Raw genomic sequence first — 15,157 nt, 5'->3', positions numbered from 1 at the left:
TTTGTTTTTTTGCAGGTGTTGTGAGGTTTGCATGGCTCTTGCTCCCCCGGAGCCTGTGCATTTCAGTACCTCATGAAAATCTTCCGGATGGGTATCTTTGTATAGCCATCAGGCTCCGTTGGCATGGAAATAAGTTCTTTCTGTTTTGCCTATCAAATGCCCTATTTTACCAGTCAGTCAACAGTTTCAAGACGTTTAATCCCCTTGAAAGGTGGCCTAGGTCTTTGGTATTCACATTCTCTGTAATAAGGTTCAACTTTTCCCTCCAAATCTTCCCTACCACTTTCAGCCTTGTGTGGTCACTGCAGCCAGATGTGTGTATAGCAAGGTGTCAGCTTTGGGTTTAGTTTCCTCTGTTTGTGTCCTGGTGTGGCAGTAGCAGTAAGGCTGCTGCAGAAGGCAGGAGATAGGGAAACATGTAGGATCACCATCATTAGTGTTGCTTATACCACTAACTTCATTAGGGCAGGTGAAGGCCAATCATGTAGGACATACTAGTGGTTCATATCTTGAAAAATGACTAGTTCCTACTCTTTGTGTTTCCCTGGGGCCCTAATGGGACCTCTCTGCTCTGTTGGATCACAACTGGCATCACTGCTGTCTGACAGGAGCTCCTATAAGGGGCCTATGGGGCCAGCAAGACCCTGAGGCTTGTGGAAGGGAAGGGTGGCTTGTCATCTGAAGCAAAATTTTGCTTTCTGGAGCACCATTTCATCCCTTTCTGCAGCTAGGGATGAAGCCTGGTGCTTCACAGCAAACAGTAGGATGCAGCCGTTCAGCAAAAACTGTTTATTGCTTGCTTTGGAAGGTGGGTATTTTATTTAAGAAAACTAAAACTAATTAATTGCTTTACTGTGAGCAAAATATCTTCACAAATATCCTGCTTTATTTCAGTAAGTTATTTGGAAAGAAATGTTTGCTTTCTTTTTCCTCTGTTGCAGACAGAACCACATTGCCCTGGACATGGGCATTTTCTACCCAGCACTGGGTACATCAGTGCTGATTTTCTACATCAGCAGTGGGATGGAGAGAGGATTTGGCCAAACTCTAGTGTTGGGAGATTAATTTCTCAATGCAGGAGGAGGAGATTTCTTAGTAGTGTTCTTTGTTGGTAATGTTCTTCGTGCTGCTCCACCCAAATATGGATAATTAAAAGTCTTCAACAAATTGCAATGGAGTTATTCTGTAATTGAATAACCTGCTTCCTGTCAGGGATGTAGTCTGTTCTGCACTGTAGTCATTGCAGAAGATGTTCCCTATGGTCACAGAGAGTAGGTCAGCTAAGGAGGGAAGCAAAAGAAAGGAAGAAAAGGTGTTGGGAGCAATCAGATGTGAGCAGTGCAGGGAGACAGGGAACACATGAAGCAAGGGAAAGAGAAAGGGTAGAAAGAAGAAGAGAAGCATCATGGAAAAATAAGGAATGTGGAGAGGAATATTTGGAGCTTAAATTGGAAGAAGATGAAGAGCCTTTGCTGGGAGACTGCTTGAGGAGTTTGTTACGTGGAGAAGATTGAAGGGGTGAACAAAATAAGCTGTGCCCACCAAAGTGTCCAGATCCTCCAGATCTCGGCCCAGAATTAAAGACTTTCACTTTCAGCAGCACTCTGGTGCAAATAAATAACCATGAAAAGGCACAGCTTTATAGTACTGGACTACACAGAAGAAAAAAAAAATTAAGTGCTGTGAGCTACTTTGTTGGGTTCTCTTTGTTCTTATTTTTTTCTTTAAGACAAGGATATTCACTGATTAAACTGTATTGCTGAGAATTATTAAATGAACCTTATGTTGCCTATTCTTCCCAGGAAACAGCATCTTTCAGCACATTTTGCACAACTCTACTTGATTAACAAAAATAAGGAGTTTCAGTGGGGAGGTCCAGGCACCCAGCACTTTGTGTGTCAGGTTTCTGATAACTTCATCATTCTCTGGGGAATTCCTCAGTCATGAGGCAGGTCAGAGGCAGAGCTGGAAAGCCAAGACATCAGGTCAAGGTCTGCACAGCTGCATGGCCCTTGGCCCCAGAGGGTTAGAGCTCCAGCTTGAAAGTAGCTCCCAGTTACAACTGAAGAGACTCACTGGGCTCTTCCCTGGCCTTGAGCACTCTAGGTGGATGCCCATGCCAAGGAGGATGCATTGAGCCCTGTCAGAGGCAAGGAAAATTGAGCTTGAGGTGGCACATTAAGGTGAGTGCGTTAGCGTGTGCATACATGTGCCTGGGCAATGCATTAACTACTGCTAAATGGTAAATCACACCTGGCTACAGGGTGAATTATGAGTACCACTGCCACTGATGAATTCAGCTGTCAGGTGGACACTGATGAGGGATTGGTGGGACCCAGTACTACTGTGTTCATTCTCTGAGGGAGGGGTGTAAATAGCCTTTATTTCAAAACCAAAACATAAAGTGGGGATAATTTGAGAGCATTGGCATTGGCAGACAAAATCTGAATACTTTTACAAAGAGCTCCTTGTTTCTTCCCTCAGCCTTTTTGTTCTCATTGCCACTCTCTGATCCTTTAGCAATCACCATGGTAATGACCAAGTAATGCCCCATTTACAAGCATCTACAGAAATTTGCTGGAGTTTTGCTTGAGACGCTAACAAAATGTCTAGCCCCAGATGAGGAGACAGGTTATTTCCCCAGTTCAGAAGTTTTCTTTAACAAGACTGCAAAGGCTGTGTGTATCTGGGGTCCCACTGAAGTTAACAGACCCATGGGGATTTACAGTAGATAAAGCATCTGCCCAGTGTTTACCTGAGGCCGTTCATGTTTCCAAAAAGCTTGTAAGTCATGGAAATCTGGATAGAAAAAAGTGTTCTGAAGTTTTATGTTGTTGTTGAAACTATATGCTACTCTGTGTGTATTTCCATCAAAAAAGTTTCAGAAATCTGTCTTCAATTCTGATTGCCTGGTCTGAATTATTCTGTGGCCAGATTTCACATGAGAAATCTGTGATGTGGGACAGGTTTCCTGAAGGGATGGTGGGATGGATTTCTGTCCTGTGGGCTTTTTAAAATTGACTGGTAGTTGCCCTGAGAAGCTGATCTAAATTGAGGCAGAGGCCTGCTTTGAATTAAAGGCTGGTTCAGAAACCTCATCATTTCTGCAGTTCTCTCTGTTACTGTGGGAGAAACACAATTTCCAGGAGTTTCTGTCATATCAGCTTAAATCATGTCAGTGATATAGGAAAATGACCCATGGACACAAGCAAAATGACTTCTCAAAATGCCAGGTGCTCTGATCTTATTTCTCCCAGCTGGCTCTGATAGTTTTGCTTATTTGTTTTGGGTCTTCATATGCAAATCACAGATTTGCCACTATGCTAGACCATAATCAGAAAACAGGTTTTCCAGAAGTTATCCAAACAATTTCCTCCAGGATCATGTTTTGGAAAGGGAAAGAGAGTGGCATTTATTTGAGGCCTTTGACTTTCCCTCCTCTTTATTCCTCTGCAAGACAATTCCATTTTGCCATGTGTGGGTGTTTTTATTACTTTAGAAAAATAAAAAACAAAGTGTGGAAAACACAACACTAAAATACAAAACAAGAAGTGTTTCTTCCCATAAGAAAAGGTCTGTAGGGCAGGGACTGGCTTCCAGCAAGTCCCAGAGCAGGAGACTCTGCCTGAGCCACATGCTAAATGCAAGAGGCACAGCACTGACCTTGGCATTCAGCAGAGAGAGGGGATCTCCAAAAGGTACCCTCACCAGGTGAGGGCCAGAGATGGGCTCAACCCAACCCCCTTGATGATCAGAGAGCAAAAACTGAGGAGGGAGACCCTGTGAGCAGCACCCTGTGCCCCTGATCCTTCTTGGGGGCAGGTGATCCTCAGGACCCCCCTTTCCAGGGTGCGGATCAAGCCACCATCCCTGTGTGGACCACAGCAACCAGGGGGGCAGGTGTGCTTCCCAGGAGGTGGGCACTGTCACCTCCCCTTTGGTGGGGCTGCCAGCAGGGCAGAGGGCTCCTTGGATACCCTGGTGAGACGGGGTGCTCCTTGCTGGTTCAGTGTAAACAGAGGTAATTTCTTTCAGTCACTTGATACACAGCTTTACTGAAGGGGAGAGTGTCAATTTCTTCTCCTCAGAACTAGTCTGGGCAACACTGACAGAAAAGTTGAAAAATAAGTGCTAATCCTGCAGGAATGACTCATTCTGGCATGGTATTTGCAGAGCGGGATGAGAAGTTCAGGTAAAACAAAGGGAAATGAAGGCCGTAGTAAAACTCTGTGGTTTGGAGCATGACAGTCTAACTGCTATGGAGTCAGAGTTGGAAACCCCCTGCCAACAAATTGCTGTAGTCAAAACCTTGGCAATGTCTCTAGCAAGTCAATATTCGAGCTCACTTGTTCTAGAAACAGAGGCTCTTTCCCATGGGAGCTGTAGATTGGACTGGTAATTAGCAAGGGCCTGGAAAACTATCATTATTATTATTATTATTTTTAATTAAGCAGAAATAAAACAATGGCTGTCCCTTTAAAGTTTGACTTTGAAATATTTTCTGCAATTTTGAGCAGGGGGTACACTGGCCAAGCCCAAACAGAGCATCACTGGAGTTTTGACAAAGATTTAAGGTTATTTGCAACAAGATTTCTCTAGCCAGGACAGCATGGTAGCTGGGATAAAAGCACAAGCCCAGCCTAAATATCTGGCCTGGAGAAAGGAATGTTTGATTTCTTGTAACTATAGTAGACATAGAAATATTTTTTCTCTACAACCTTTGGAAAGTCTTTTAACTTACATTTCCATACTTTCTACATCTGAAATCTCTAGAAACACACCCAGAGTGTTGCAGAGTGGGAGCTCAAGAGAGTTCCCCTCCAGAGTACACATTACAGGTGATTTTCCCATTATTATTTAAAATAATAAAATAAACCTTGTAAGAGCAAAATACTGATGTGGTAACAGGAAAAACAAAAGCATCACAGAGTCCCAGAGAAGAGAACATTTTTCCATCCTGGCCTTTCCCAGACCTGCTTGATAATAGAAATGTGGGGCTTGCAGAGAAGTTGTGCTATAAGGTTATCACTTAAAAAAAAAGTCGAACGCTACAAGGCATAAAACACTAAGAAGTTTGAAAAGCAGTTATTTCCAAAATGGCCAAAACATTAATTAGTAGAAGTGCTGCAGCCTTTCAGGAGATGCGGGTCCTGTTCTGCATTCCAGGAGGGGAGTTCAGATGCCCTGAAGCTGAGACTTGATAGATTTTTTTGTTCTTACACCTGGCAGTCAGTGAAATGCAGAAGTCATTGTGTTAGGGCTTCTTCAGAGACAACTGGAGTCCTGCTGCTCTTTAGACCTTGCTGTGGGCAGATCTGAGCTGCAGAGGAGTTTCTGGCAGCAGCAAATTAAACAAAGCTTACTGGAGCTGGAAGTCTACCCAAGACATGGCGGGGACTTCCAGAGGTTCCTCATGGGGCTCAGGACAGTGAGGGCTGTGGCTGCCACCTTCACCCAGACTGCTGAAATCTGGGACTACCTGCAAATGTGCAGCACATTCCCCCATAGATTAGGAGTCTTCAAGGAATGTTCTCCTGATGCAACTTAAACCCGTGAAAACCTGGGTTGTAGCAGCTCTGACCACACTCTGACTGCGTGGTCCTGCTCAGGAATGTCACAGGGGATTTCTGTCCCGGCACCCAGGTCCTGGGAGACCTGGACTGGAGCATTGCCCTTGTATGCTGTGTGGATAGGCTAAAAGAAGGATCTCCCACGAGTGAGGGACAGACTCTGGCTGAGATCACTGCGAGCAGGCTTTGATTCATCTCCTGGTATGTTCACGAAATCACAGAATTATCCAGCTTGGAAAGGACCTCTGAGATCATCAAGTCCAACCCTTGATCCATTGCCACTGTGATTACCAGACCATGGCACTGAGTGTCACATCAGTCTCTTCTTATAAACCTCCAGGGACAGAGAATCCACCTCCTCCCTGGGCAGCCCATTCCAATGCCTGATCACCCTCCCTGTAAAGAATTTTTTCCTAATCTCCAACCTAAACCTCCCCTGGCAGAGCTTAAGTTCATGCCCTCTTGTCTTACTGGCAGATGCCTGGGAGAAGAGCCCGACCCCCCCCTGGCTCCAACCTCCTTTCAGGGAGTTGTAGAGAGTGATGAAGTCCCCCCTGAGCCTACTCTTCGCCAGAGTTTTTTGTTTGGTTGGTTTGGTTTGTTTTTGGTTTGGTTTGGTTTCAAAATCATAAAATATAAAGTGTTTATTCCTCTTTGTTAATTTCTTTTAAGCACTAATTCTTCTCTCAAGATTTTACACGTTTCATTCAGTCTCTGCTGCATTTTAAGAATTCCTGCCAATTGTGATTCCAGTCTTGTCCTTCTGCTGAGGTCTGTGGCATCAAGCCTTTCCACTGCTACAGAGCAAGCTGGACAGTTGGTTATGGCAAAATGGGTCTTCATTTCAGCACCCTGGGGCTTGAGGGTCCCCTGCTCTCCATCTTACATCCTGCTGCTTGGCACAGCTGCCAGGGTAGTGCTGTCCTAGCTCCAGAGCCACCAGTGCTGCTGCATGCCCTTGCCTACAGCACCCTTTGGGCAAAGAGGATTGACACTGGAGCCAGGAAAGCAAGGTTGGCTTGTGTTGCTGTTTTAAAGCCCAGCTAGCAAGTCCAAAATAAAACTGTAAATGTCTGATCCGTGTCCCTCTTTCTTCTATTATGGAGATCAGCCTGTCCCAAAAGTGCCCACTCGTGGGACTGACCACAGCTGGCTTTCTGACCCCAAACCTTTGCCTAGCCCCAGGTTCCAGGCAGCTTCTGTGGCAGTCAGAAGGTGTTGCCCAGGAGTGATGGCTGCTTGGGCAGTGCCAGAGCCCTCAGGGATACAGGTGGGTGTGGAGGGAAGCACATCTACTGTGCACAGAGCTGGTTCCCAATGAGCTCATGGTGGGGTCAGCGCCAGAACAAGAGCAAACTGAGCGTAAAGAGGGTTTGCACCCACATGCTAGGCCCGATGCAACCAGTACTGGGTAACTGGGATTTAGTTCCTGATCACATTCTTGTAGGATTATTGTGTAACCTCCCATAGGGGCAGCAGCCATGCAATCTGTGAAGGTATTTGGTCCAGCTACCAGGCAATGTCTTCTCCAGCAGCAGGTGCTTTGGGATTTACTCCTTTCTGCCTGGATGCCCGCTCTGTGATGTCTTGGCACCCTCTCCCCTTATGGGCAGTTCCACGGGTGTGTTCCTGGCATCATCCAGCTTTCAGCCCCCGGAAGTCCCTGTCCCTCAAGCCCACCAAGCACTGCCAAGGAGAAACAGACTGATCCATACTGGTGTTCAGAACACAGCCTGGCAGGACTGGGAGCATGACCTCAGAGAGGGTGAAGCAAAGTACCAGGATAGTCCCCAGGGGTCTGAACTGACCTCAGCCACACCTTGCAGGAGAAGAGCATTACTCTACTGTCATTCCTTGACCATTAGGAAAATATTCTGCATGAAAAAATGGCATCACCTTCCCTCCTTCACCCTATCTTTCCCCACCTGGGAACCAACGAAACAGAAGTGGCTATGGAATGGGGGTGAATGGATTTTCACCTCCTGCATCTTAGGCCCTGGGACATGAAACCTATGTTTTTACCCCAGACCCTCACCCAGTTCCTGGTGTTATCCTTGGCACATACTACTTGTCCTCAGCTCCCGTTTCCTCTCAGTGAATGAGGGATGATGGTATTCTGTGTCCTGCAAGGTCTGGCACATCTGGCAGCTACTACGTAGGAAACATCTGGATCCAAACCTCAGCACTGACTCATTACCACTCAAGCCCTTAGAAATTTCCTGCACAGTGAACATTTCTCCCAGAACTTTTCCCAGCTTTCTAGGCATTCAGCATCTATAGATGGCATAGTGCCAGAACCAGACACTGTGCCTTTCCCAAATTATGCCTGAGGTTCTTTCCCATATTTTTTGTTTTGTTTTGTTTCCATCATATTCCATTTATTTGATTTTTTTTGTTTGTTTGTTACTTTTGGAAGCCTAGAGGGTTTTCAGAAAGGGTCACTTAGGGAGAGAAGCAGCAGAAAGACAGACTTTTCTTTCTGGTCTTGCTCTGAGTCAGAGCAGGTTGCACAGCTTAACAAAAGGCCTTGGCTCTAAGTCTTTCTGCCCTACTTTTCCTGGCCCAATAGTGGAGGCACCTGAACCTTATAGACATGTCACTTCTTCTGGGCTGTATCTATCAGCCACACAGGGCAGCACTTGATCAGATGGAGAGCAATTTACAGCTGCTTGCAGAACAGGAGTTGAACAGGAAGGACCTGCTCCCAGTGCTCAGAGCAATGTCACCGGAGATGCCAGGGGCTGGCAGCCCCCAGCTCTCCTCCTCCAAGCCCAGAGGGGTGAGAATGAGAAGACTCTTGGTGTCCCAGAGCTTCTGTCTCTTGACTCTACATGGAATGGGTGACAGGTCTGGTGGCCCCTGGAGACTGAGTGAACTTGGGGCACAGGTGGTGACCTGGTCAGCAGCAGCACTGGGACATACACACCCCTAATGTGCAAGAATGAGCCCAGAAACACCTTCAACTCTTGACACTGAGCATGGCTGGAAGATGGTAGCTAGCACTGCTTCCAGTGCACTCACTGACCAGTGACACTTGTGGCAAGGTGCCAGCTCCCTTAAGGGGCTGGAGGGGACAGCAGTGACTCTCCTGGACTGGCTGGCAGCATCCTCCTGACCAGTGCAAGCAACAATTGCCAAGGAAGAAGAGCCAGGCCATCCCACCATGGGCCATGCTATGTGCTGCTCTGTGGCTGGCAAAGCCCCTGCCTCCAGCTGAAATAGCACAGGGCTCTGAGAGGGTCACCTGGCAGTCACAGTTGTTCCTGCCAGAAGGGTTCCATTGTGTCAGTTCTGCTCCAAGGACTTCTGGAGTGATGCTACATGAAACAGCCAATGCATAAAGTGCCTAAACACTCCTCTGAGCAGGAGCACAAGGGATGCTGACCCCTTGCTCCCTTTTTCTGGCCCATTGATCTTTAAGCAGCTCAGCTGAGCGGAAAGGGCTCAGGCACCGCCTCCCCATGCCCTCCCACTCAGAGGGCAGCAGTAGCCCGGAGGAGCAGGAATTGCTCTTCAGAGGGAGGATGTGTGACCCCTCAGGGTCTTCCTTGGGTAGAGAAGCTCACCAAGGCTTCGTGGGGAGAGTGCTCTGCATTTAGGAGGCAGAGCAAAAGTGCTCTTAGGAGAGGGGTGCCTGGTGTCCATGTGGCAGGATACGGATTTCTACTGTAAACGTACTCCCAGCACAGCTCATTGCTCAGAGGAGGCTGGGTCCACACACATCTGAAGTGCCAAAAGTCCAGCATGCACACCAAGCACAAGGTAACATAGCAGCTGTAGGAAAAAGAACCTGTTTAGGGGGTTGGGCTCTGATAGGGGAATGTATTCACAGATCAAGGCCTGAGTGTGCTCACTATGCACATGCTTCATTACCAGCAGGCATCTTGAGTAACTTCTGGGTAACAAGAAAAAATATTCCCCAAATGCAGTGATTCATCAGAAGAATCCTCATCTTCATATTTAAAAAGCTTTAGTAATTTTAATGAAGAAACATCTTCCTGTTGGGTGGATGGCCAGCTACCCTGCACAAACTGCAGATATTGAAAGAGCCCGTGACCTATTCGATGGCTAAGGGCTATTCTTCAGCCTGAGAGCCAGGATAATCCTAGGTGGGAACATCCACAAAAGGGTCAGCTGTTAAAGGCATTTAAGTGCCGTTACTTTGGTATCTAGAGACCTGCTGGGAAGCTGAACCCTATGGTAGACCCCCAGTGACCTCTTTCACAAGTCTTGGGGGTAGGTTTCTAAATCACTGAGGCACGTCTGAAGGCTTTGCTCTCTGTTTTCTCTGTCACTGGGCTTTCAAACAATTGCATCCTTGTCACACATTTGTCAAAGAGAAAGGGGGAGGCGAAGAAAGAAATTTCAATAGTCTCAGGGTTTTGCTTACAGCTGCGTTAATGCTGAATAGCACATGGAGGTAGAAAGGATATCCTGAACAATGTCTGGTCTCCAGGCAGAATCCGTTTCCCATGGCACTGCCTTTCTGGAGCAGGAATGCCAGCATGAAGGAAAACTTGTTAAAGCAGTAAAAGAAGAGGTCTCTATTGTGTCCTGTGTGACAGAATAATCGTCCCTCAAGAACAAACTGCTGTCATTTTCCCTCCCATCTCAGAATTTTGGCTTCAGTAACATTCTTGATTTTCACAAAGTATGAAATTAATGTCCTAAGCTTTAAAAGCAACCCAGTCAGCCCTTCAGGATTTTTCTGCAGCCATGCCCATGGCTGTGGATACTGCTTTCCTGTACAGATTCTAAAATGCCTGACTGCATCAATCTGAAATTAGGTTCTCTGCTAGGACATAAAGTTGACAAAAAGAAACAAACACTTTCCACATCTCCATCTGCTCCACTGTCTAAACATCATTCTCCTCTTTCAATGCTTTATGCATGGGTTATCATTCTACTCCTGATTTTTTTTAAAAAAAAAGCTTTCCTCTCTTAAGTACTTGTAAAAACCTGCAGACAAAAATTTAGACTTGGCAGGTAAGTCTTGCTGCTGTCCTTTCTCCAGCTCCCTGTGCTCTGTGCTTTCTCTTCCTACCTTTCTATTCTGTGTTGTACCCTGGACAGAGGTGTCTCAGCTCACACCTCAGCCTCTTAAGTGTTGTACTAATAATTAATCACAAATGCAATCACTACTGTCAACATCCCAACACAGGAGGCAAACACACCAAATAAAAATGAAGCAAGGTTTTATTAAGGAAACAAGGCTGTTCCTTTTCCCCATTTTAATTCAAAAACTACTGACTGACATGTCCTTTCTGCTTATCTTGGTGTTGTAGGCAAGTAATTCCAGCAATGTTCATTGGAAGGAGGGTGTCCATAGAAGCAGCCCTGGGAGGCCTTAGCAGTGACTGCAGCTCTTGAATCTTAGCATGGATACCAGTCAGGGATGCTTTTTCCCATCCAGAAGTGGATCCAGGAATACAGTTTTGAGCTCTGAGGAAACATAGAGCTTCCAGCTGCAGGCTTTTCATGACCAACAGGAGCAGGACCGAGACAGCAGGGAGGGCTGGATGGTACTTGGCAAACCAGAGGTCCAAGAAAAGTGCTGCATTTGGACAGGTAATCTCAGATCAAGGCTACTGCTGAGGGGTTCCAACACATCCTGCCAGGGCAAGGTGCTGAGCAACCTCTTCAAACTCTGAGGTTATCAAAAAGTTCAACCATGGACTGCTGGTGGTTACTCACTATGTAAACCTTCCAGTGATACGGTGACAAAAAAATCTTGATGTATCACCAGCAAGCAGCTGTCCAAATGCTCCCTCTGCACATCTGGGTTCTTTTGACTCAAAATATGTGGCTGGTCAGGCTTTCCTAGTGGTGGAAGGAGGCAGGACAAATTTTCATCATACAGTCCAGCAAAACATTACTTCTTTATGGTGCCAGGTTCACCTCTGACATGACTCCTGTTCTTAGTGGCTTGATCTCTCCTCCAGGCTCACAGATGTTGTTTCCCTCTCCTGCTGCATCCACGATCAGGTGTGTGTCAGCCACTGCTGCAGCTGTTGGAAGAAAAACAATTTCAGGTAAAAGGTCCTCTCTGATCACACCCACCAAGACCCATACAGGCTCCAGGCAAAACCCATTTGTTGTGTTTAGAGTGGCATAAATAAGAAACACTGTCTGTGCTGGCAATCAGCTCTCTTGAGAAGGCAGACACTGAGAGCATTATAAAAGCAAGCCAGTAAGACAAAAGTTGCTATTTATAACATTACTGTGAATCTGTCATTAAAGGAAAACCATTTTTTTCCTGGGGATGGAAATAAATCCTAGTGACAAGCCCAGAGCTACTCTTAAACAGTCTCCTCAGGAGCAGAGAATCTCTCCAGGTCTCCTACCATAGGGGAAAGGATGCGCAGAGGGGATCCCAGCTGGTGGGATCCAGCTCTCAGCTCAACAAAATGCATAAAGAACCCCAAAGACAGGGAATTTTTGCTTCATGCACATAAGGCAGGTCGAAGCCCTGGACACCAGCCACCACAAAGAAAAGAGTGTCAGAGACAGACCTGGGACCAGGCCAGGCTCATGTATGGTTCCTGCCCAGGAACTACTGAGCAGGTGGGTGCTTCTGGTGTCCTCAAATTCCTTCCTCACATTCTTGTCTTGTGAGATCAGGTCAGGGATCTGGTGAAGCAGGCTGACAAAATCAAAGGGAAGCTCTGTATCAAACACCAATGACAATGCTGGTGAGACATTTGCTGGTGAATGCTATCTGAATCTGGTTCTGGCACTGGAGGCTTAAGTGACTTGTTACAGCCTTTGCTCACAGGCAAAAGAATCCTTCATAATTTTCAAAGCTACACACCTCCAAATCTGATGACAGCTCTTCAGTGTTTATTTGGGAATTTCTTGTATTTTTGAGACATAAGTCTGTCAGTGAGGAATCAGACCATGGATGACTTGGTTCCTAGTTCATCAGTAATCACTTATGTAGCCTTGAAATTCAGACTGCCACGTTTTTGAAAAAAGATCTGCTCTAGCTGAAGCAGGTGAGTTTGGTAAAGGTAGGGCTGCAGGCAGTCAAAGCCTTTCAATACAGCTCCACATAGAGCAATGCTCCCACACCACCCCCTTGTTGCTCACAGGAGCACCATGGTGGCAGACAAGCAGGGCCAGCAGGACAGATGGAGTTTCCAGACACACTTTGACCAGCAAGGGTGTGCTTTGGTGTCAAACTTAATTATTTCTTGAATTTGATCCAAACTGATAAATAGGTTTAATTTAAAAGAGGGGAGTAAATGTTCCTGAAAGTTGAAACACCACATTTTTGAAACACCATTTGACATTTTCCAAACAAAGCTCCTCTGCTTTCTATTTTCACAAGGAGGTTTTGGTTTGAAACACACCTTGAGCTGTTAGGTTTTCCTTGTTTTGTTTTGGTTTTTTAATGCCTGAAAATGGTCTCAAACAAATTAAGAGGGAGGTTTCCCTCTGGTCCAGGTAAAGTGGAATGAACATTCTGGCTTGCCTGCTGCCACATATGGTCAGCAACTTGCCCTCCCTGGGAGTTCTCATGCTCTGAACAATCTCTTTCCTAGGAGGACAGAGCTAGGAGAAGTGAGGTGATGGGCACACCACCTCTCAGGCAGAGTCTTGTAGAAATTTTTGTTAAAGAACCCTTTAATTTCTAATTTCTGTCAAGTGTGGAGGCATGCAGTTTTTCTGGTCACCATCCCATGGCTGTTGTAATATTGTTACACGTGGGCTGGTATGGTGGGTTTGGCTACTATCAGTTCTTAAATAGGGATGCACAGAGGACCCCCACTCCCATAGCTCCCTGTCACCCATTAAGTCTCCCAGTCCTTGCTCCTCTGTGGGCTGTTCCCCTGTGGTTTCACCAAGTCCTGAAGCATTTCAGCTCTCCTGACATTGCTGACAGTCATGCATCCTCCATTCGTGAGAACTGTGGCATGGCACCCTGTGTTTGCACAGGTACATCTCTGCTTGTGCCCCTACCAGCTGTAAACTTTACAAGAAACAGCACCTTCTAGATCTTTGGCTACTTTACTTTGGAGCTGAGAACAGTTGCCTGCTTGATCTATGTCAGGAATAGTCAGAACTATGATCTTTCCACAGAGGGCTATTTTTTTATCAGTTGTTTGCTTTTTAATCCATTTGACAAGTACATCACAGATCTTCAAGGGATACTAATTAGGCACCTAAAATGAGATTAAGTGGAAGATGCTGGCAAAGCCATTTTACTGCTCTAATTACCATCCTCCTGCTTAAACTGTGTCTTTAGCTGGAGTTTGGGCAGGACTGATGAGAATTCAGGATCACTCATGGGTGTAAAATCAGCATGAGTCACATTTCCCTGGTTTCCTGCATGGCTGCTTCAGATTTCAGATGGAAGCCAAGCAGAAAGGGGAGGACGCTTAGCACTGCTTCCTCCAACCCAGGATTTCTTATGCAGTTCAGAAGTTTCAGCATTTTTGGGATGCCTCATGCGTCACTGGGGTTGCTGTGGGTCTCCACATGTGATCTGCTGGCTGCCTTTGCTGCAGTATGAAATCTACAGTTTCTGCAGTTTCTTTTCAAAGGGTGGGGAAGCTGTACCCCTTTGAGGAGGGTGCTGTGGGGATAATCCCAGCGAGCACTGGCTTCGCTACATGAGTAAAATATGACAAATTATGATATAAGAGATATCGAATACGATTTTCCTAACAGTTCCAGCCCACTGTGACAAAGATGTGAGGTGATATGATAGGGAGATGAGATGAAAAATGGGGTACTGAGACTTAATGAAAGCTTTCAAGTTCTTTCATGCTGCAGCACAGTTCAGTTTAAAAGGAGATTGGGTCACAATACCTGGATACAGTCCCTGTGCTGCCATCCTAAGGGTCATGTGCACAGCAACAGGATACCATTTGAGAAGCCATTTCTGAAATCAATGGAGAACAGCATGAGACTGGTTACAAACTCCACCTGGTACCTTGTTAGACCTGGGTTTAACAGATAGATATAAAAATCTTCAAAATTTGCCCAGTGATGTCTGGAACTGGAAAGAGGGGCCTTAACTGAAAATACTGAGATGTCTGACAGCCTTTTCCAGAGACTGAGGGTATGCGAGCGAGCAGAAGGGATGACTGCACATGCATGGGTGTGTGTGCATAAATTTTCCATTTACATAAGGACTGTTGGCAAAGGCTCTCTGGGCTTTAAAAGGAGAGAGACTTAAGCACTCAGATGATGTATGCTGGAGAGAACAGACAGGAGCTGGTGGGCAGGCCTCGAACACATGCAGTGTGTTTAGCTTGTCATCATCTTTTCTGGGGCATTCAGTTATGAGGGGAGAAAACTAGGGAAGCAGAAGGGAGCTTATGCTTGTGATAACATGTAGAAGTGCAAGCCAGCTAGATGTACTGAAGTACTTCTAGGTGGGTGGCCACCCTTACATTTGCCTTAGGTGCAAAACCCTTAAATTAAAAATAAATAGATAAATTTGAAACAATCTATTCAATATTTGTTGCAGCAAGGATTACTATGTGTGCCACTGTGCTGGAGAGCTGAGGAAGATAAACTGACAGCAAAGCTGCCATGACCAGCCAGAGCAGCAAGCAGGGATATGATAACATCCTGCC

This window comes from Calypte anna, chromosome Z, assembly GCF_003957555.1.
Source record: "Calypte anna isolate BGI_N300 chromosome Z, bCalAnn1_v1.p, whole genome shotgun sequence".
Classification (NCBI taxonomy): Eukaryota; Metazoa; Chordata; class Aves; order Apodiformes; family Trochilidae; genus Calypte; species Calypte anna.
Note: the sequence above shows the minus strand (reverse complement) of the source record.